Raw genomic sequence first — 6,940 nt, forward strand, 5'->3', positions numbered from 1 at the left:
TTACCCGTCGGTAGTGTGATAGTAAGTTTCAAGTTTCAAGTTTCTTTAATAGTTGTCATACAGAAGTACAGAATACTTTTGTACAAAATGCTTCTTACTGTTGCGCTCCAGAGACTGTGCATGACAAGATAAGTATGAAATAAAGACATAGTAAAAATTAGAAGTAAAAAAAGAGGTCACAGTGTTCAGTTTAGACATATGTACAATGTTCGTAGGGTTAACCTTCTGTAGTGTGGCAGTGAAAGGGTTTTTAAGCAACAGGCTGGACGGTAAACTACTGCATCATAAGATAACGGTCACATTGTAAAGAAAATAAACGGAATTGACTTTACCTTGTTGTTCCATTACTTCGCAACGGTCAACGAGGTATTCCAGCCCCATAAGCCCGGCGAACATCTTCTTGATGATGATAATAATTAGCCTGTAGTGTATACAAATGAATTCCCGGGACTAGTAATAACAGACCGATTTGAAAACGATCATCATCATGTTTTCTTTAAGAAATGAAATCTCCTCCTTCTGTCCAACGACGAGCCGAGGAGGCAGCGCGACTGATCTCAGGTCCGTTACTGTAAGTAGTAGGATGTGTTCCTCTACTTTGAAATGATGCTGTAGAGCTGTAGCTGTAGATGATAATAATAATAATAATCCCTTTTCGATGCACAACAATTATGCCAATCCAATAGTGATATTCATATTTGTAAATAATAAACACTGTGTCTGTCTGGATCCGCGTGACGATCGAAAGAGAGAGAGAGAGAAGAAAAATAAATAGTTTTTTTTGGTTTTGTTTCTTCTTTTTCTTCTTCTTCAGAAAACGAACACGACGATACGTTAACTTCAAACACAAGGCTAGTAGTATACGCAACAACAAAACTGATCACTATCGAACATATATTATCGACCAGTCACTTCTCCTCCTAGAATCCCCGGTCGATGAGAAGCTTCCCTCCCCGCCGCCACACAGCAGCTCCTGGGTCCGTTGGTTACGCGCCGCGCTGCTGCAGGAGGAACGTGAGGCGCCGCTGCGTGTGATGATGGAATCTGACCCCCGATCAGCCCGCCTCTATAGTCTCCATGATTGATTGATTGATTGATTGAAAATGTTATTAACAGATTGCAGACTGAATGGGTACCACACAGTACGGCTCAATACACACAATTGTTAAGGGGATGCAGACCAGAGAAAGACTTTCGTCTTGTTTTACATCAGGGTCCCCCATTTTCAATTCATAATGACTATACACGACATACAGATAGACAGTACTGCTAGCTACATCTATACATTTATGACACACCAGATCTACAAGTACAGTACTGGTTGTGATGCAAAAAGAGAGTATACATTTGACGAAGAAACTGTACATTGGAGATGGTTGGGTAGGTGGGGTGGAGCGGAGGGGGGGTTGGGTAGGTGGGGGGGGGGGGGGGGGACTGTACATTGGAGATGGTTGGGTGGGGGAGGGGGGTGGTAACTGTACATTGGATTATCGACGAAACCTTACTTGGTCCCAAGAAGAGGGTCTCGTGTATTATTGGGTTAGGACATTTACAGGGGCCAGTTTCGAATTGCAGTCTCCCGTAGGTGCTCCTTGAGAGTGGTTTTAAAAGTGGGTAGTGATTCACATTCCTTTACAGCTTTGGGTAGCGCGTTCCACATTGATGTGGCATAATTGCGAAACGTGTTTAGTCCCTTCTTGTTTGAGCCGAATCTGGGTTTAACATGATTTGTGGAGCTCCCTCTGGTGTTGTGATCGTGGTATTCACTGACCTTTGGGAAGTATTTTGACATGTACATGGGTACCTTCAGGAACGTGCACAGGACTTTAGAGGGGCAGGTGCTCAAAGGCTGAAAAGGGCACTACACTTGTGTGTATATATTAACCGAGCGCGCGTAGCGCGTGAGCGCGATTTTTAAGGGCCCTTTTCGGGCGGGGGGCCCCCTTTTTATGCTTTTTGGGGGGTTTTGGTGATCAAATATTGAATATTGAACTATAATAAGCAGTGCAGGAGCTCACTTATCCTTGAAAGACACTTTTATCACTGACTTAAAAGGCCCATACATCTCCATAAATGTTATGGGGGGAGGGAATAAGTGCTTACCCTACTGACCCCAAGAAGTGCTGTATATTCTGTATTGTATAAATGCATTTTTTTATTCCAATCCCGATTTGTATTTGAGATTCCCAAATCCCATCGGACGTGATTTCTTTGTGTCCCTCAGTGAGTGTAATACCAGCATTCAACTGTATGCGCCACATCGGTTTCTATCATCATCATCATCACCACCCACGCTATGCATAAAATATATAGGTCCGCGGAGAGGCACGGTGATGAGGCTGTGCAAACTGGAATGGAATATGGGGCATCTCTCTCTCTTTACCTAATATTTTGATTCTATCCTAACATTTTTCAGTTGGAAGGGCAATCTATATGCGTAACGGTAAAAAAAAATTATGTTTTTTTTTTTTTTTTTTTTTTTTTTTTTTTTCAAAAAGGGCACTTTTTTGATGAGGCTCAAGAAGGCAGGTGCTCAAGCACCCCTTGGCCTCTATGTGTGCACGTGCCTGAGTACCTTAGTCGTGTACTGTATCTTGTAGACCAGGCCCATTGCAAGTTGCTGTACTCTGTCGTCTACTCTAAGCCATCCTAGGTTGCCAAAGTGGGCAGGGGTGAGGTGGGTTCTAGGAGTAAGGTCAAGCAGTAGTCTGACCAGTTTGTTTTGTGATGTTTGTAATTTAGTTTTTAGCGCCTTTGAGGTGCTTTGGTACCATGAGGTGCAAGCATAGTTGTAGAACCCTTGAATGAGTGCTCCTGGCAGAGTCTTCAGGTTATTCTTGTTTACCAGAGAGGAGATCCGGTACAAGAATCGAGTTCGTTTTTTATTAGGAAAGATTTGCCTCTAGGATGGAACCCAGGTATGTAATTTCATCTTTCCTTGTGACAATATTGTCACCCACTGTAACTGAGAAGCCGTCGGTCTTGCTGAGTTTGTTATTTGGACCGAAGAGAATGGACTCTGTTTTACCCAGGTGTAATGATAGTTTGTTATCAGCGAGCCAGCCAGGTGCAGATTTTGCCTAGTTCAGAGCTGAGGGTTTTTTCAACCTGTAACTTGTTCTTGTCAGAGACCAGCAGGGCTGAGTCGTCCGCGAACAGGAACAAGTTGCAGTCACAAGCTGACGACATGTCATTTGCATAAATTAGGAACAGTAGCGGTCCTAGTATGCTTCCTTGTGGAACACCACAGCTCACTGGGAGGGGGAGGGATAGAGTACCGTTTACCTCCACCATCTGCTCTCTCCCCTCCAGGTAGGATTGCATCCAGCTCACTGATAGACTATCAAAACCAATTGCTTTTAGCTTGTCAATCAGAATGGAGTGATTGACAGTGTCGAAGGCCTTTTGTAGGTCCAGTACTGTTTATGATACAAAAAGAGTCTAAAAAAGAGAGTATATACATTTGAGGGGGAAGAAACTGTACATTGGAGGTTGGGTAGGTGTGTCTGATAGCACTGATGCAGTGTGTGTCAGTGGGCTTGATTGCTCCAGCTGCGAACAGCGGTCATTATTGCTCGGTTGCCCCTGGCAGCGGTCAGTTATCGAAAAACAACGGACCGCTGCTATGGGCAACCGAGCGCTATTGACCAATCACAATCAAGCATTTTCAAGCATGTTAAAACGCCATGTAATAATAAATGTTAATGTTGAGCATCGGTTATTGTTAGTGTGAAAGGATCTATGTCTAAAACGTGAACACAAATTTTTACGGGGAAGTCCGATTTTGTGGTTGGTGGGTGGAAAGCCTGGTGGGTTTTTATACTTTGTGTGTGTGCGTGTGCGTGTGCGTGTGTGTGTGTGTGTGTGTGCACGTGCATGCGTGCGTGCGTGTGTGCGCATGTGTGCATGTGTGTGTGTGTGTATGTGTGTGTGTAGAACCCTCCCCTGAAGCTAACCCCCCAGGCTGTTTCTGTAAATAAGAGTGTCTACTTACTTAGTCTACTTGTGTGTTTACATAAGGTGTATTTATTTGTATGTGTTGGTGGAAGAGAAAGAGAGGTGTGGTCAGCCAGTCATCCTTCTCACTCAGGGACCCTGATGGAAACAAGACCAACGTCTTTCTCACTGGTCTGCATCCCCTTAACAATTGTGTGTATTGAGCCGTACTGTATTGTACCCATTCTGCAATCTGTTAATAACGTTTTCAATCAATCATTCAATCAATAAGTAAATACAGACCATCATGCAAATGAGAGAACCAACCATGACAAAACACACTGGAAGGAGAGTCCCCCCCCCCCCTCTGCTGCTGTCATCTGACTCTAATGACACTCTAATGGTTCTTAATGACATGATGTAATAATAATAATAATAATAATAATAATAATAATAATAATAATAATAATAATAATAATAATAATAATAATAATAATAATAATAATAATAATAATAAACTTTATTTGTATAGCACCTTTCATACAAAAAATGTTGTGTGCTTCACAGCAGCAAAAAAGACAGGTAGACATTGGCATAAAATAAGTATGAAATAGACCAAGTCAAGGCACAGAACATCAAATCACACAGTTTCTCACATTAGGATCTAACATTCCAATAGGCCTCCTTGTTTACAGTTTGATTATTATCACTGAAGAGTAGAGTAGAGTAGAGTAGAATAAAGAAGAGTAGAATAAAGTAGAGTAGAGTAGAATAAAGAAGAGTAGAATAAAGTAGAGTGGAGTAGAATAAAGAAGAGTAGAATAAAGTAGAGCAGAGCAAAGAGAAGTAGAGTAGAATAAAGTAAAGTAGAGTATGATAAAGTAGAGTAGAGCAGAGTAGAGTAGAGTAGAGTAGAGTAGAATAAAGTAAAGTAGAGTATGATAAAGTAGAGTAGAGTAGAGTAGAGTAGAGTAGAGTAGAGTAGAATAAAGTAAAGTAGAGTAGAGTAGAATAAAGTAAGGTAGAGTATGATAAAGTAGAGTAGAGTAGAGTAGAGTAGAATAAAGTAAAGTAGAGTATGATAAAGTAGAGTAGAGTAGAATAAAGTAAAGTAGAGTATGATAAAGTAGAGTAGAGTAGAGTAGAGTAGAGTAGAGTAGAATAAAGTAAAGTAGAGTATGATAAAGTAGAGTAGAGCAGAGTAGGGCAGAGTAGAGTAGAATAAAGTAGAGTAGAGCAGAGTAGAGTAGAATAAAGTAGAGCAGAGTCGAGTAGAGTATGATAAAGAAGAGTAGAGTAGAATAAAGTAGAGTATGATAAAGTAGAGCAGAGTAGAGTAAAGTATGATAAAGTAGAGTAGAGTAGAATAAAGTAGAGTATAGTATGATAAAGTAGAGTAGAGCAGAGTAGAGTATGATAAAGTAGAGTAGAGTAGAATAGAGTAGAGTAGAGTATGATAAAGTAGAGTAGAGTATGATAGAGTAGAGTATATGATAGAGTAGAGTAGAGTATATGATAGAGTAGAGTAGAGTATGATAGAGTAGAGTAGATTATGATAGAGTAGAGTAGAGTATGATAGAGTAGAGTAGAGTATGATAGAGTAGAGTATGATAGAGTAGAGTAGAGTAGAGTAGAGTAGATTATGATAGAGTAGAGTAGAGTATGATAGAGTAGAGTAGAGTATGATAGAGTAGAGTATGATAGAGTAGAGTAGAGTAGAGTAGAGTAGAGTAGAGTAGATTATGATAGAGTAGAGTAGAGTATGATAGAGTAGAGTAGAGTATGATAGAGTAGAGTATGATAGAGTAGAGTAGAGTAGAGTAGAGTATGATAGAGTAGAGTATGATAGAGTAGAGTAGAGTAGAGTAGAGTAGAGTATGATAAAGTAGAGTAGGATAGAGTAGAGTATAGCAGGACAGAGTAGAATATTGTAGGATAGAGTAGTAGAGTACAGTACAGTACAGCAGAGCAGAGTAGAGTAGAGTAGAGTCGAGTAGGGTATGATAAAGTAGAGTAGAGTATGATAAAGTAGAGTAGAGTAGAGTCGAGTAGATTATGATAGAGTAGAGTAGAGTATGATAAAGTAGAGTAGGATAGAGTAGAGTATAGCAGGACAGAGTAGAATATTGTAGGATAGAGTAGTAGAGTAGTAGAGTAGAAACTTTTATTATCGTGTCACTCTGCAAAGAAACAACTGACAAATATGGTCAAAAAAACAACCATTCTAAAATAAACTAGAAGAAGAAGAAGAAGAAGAAGAAGAAGAAGAAGAAGAAGAAGAAGAAGAAGAAGAAGAAGAAGAAGAAGAAGAAGAAGAAGAAGAAGAAGAAGAAGAAGAAGAAGAAGAAGAAGAAGAAGAAGAAGAAGAAGAAGAAGAAGAAGAAGAAGAAGAAGAAGAAGAAGAAGAAGAAGAAGAAGAAGAAGAAGAAGAAGAAGAAGAAGAAGAAGAAGAAGAAGAAGAAGAAGAAGAAGAAGAAGAAGAAGAAGAAGAAGAAGAAGAAGTGTCTCTTGAGGAGAGAGAGTGAGTGAGTCAGGCTCTCCCTTCCTTTTCTTCAACAACCACTGCTGAACTGAGCCTCCTGAACTGGTCCAGTGGAGCGGAGGTTCTACACTGAGAAGCTCCCAGCTGTGTGTAACTGTGGTTAACAGGGTGCTGCTGAATAATAGCACAGGTCAGTATACATTCCCTGGATAGATCATCATAATAATAATAATAATAATTATTATTATTATTATTATTAATAATAATAATAATAATAATAATAATAATAATAATAATAATAATAATAATAATAATAATAATAATAATAATAATAATAATAATAATAATAATAATAATAATAATAATAATAATAATAATAATAATAATAATAATAATAATAATTAAAAACAACAATAATGATCATAAATTAAAAATAAATTAAGAAATAAATGGTGCCTTCAATGGGATTTGACATCATAGTAGAAAATAAAGTCAAGTATATAAAAATAAAATCAAGGTAGA

The sequence above is a fragment of the Notolepis coatsorum genome, assembly GCF_963971535.1.
Source record: "Notolepis coatsorum genome assembly, chromosome: 9".
Taxonomy (NCBI): Eukaryota; Metazoa; Chordata; class Actinopteri; order Aulopiformes; family Paralepididae; genus Notolepis; species Notolepis coatsorum.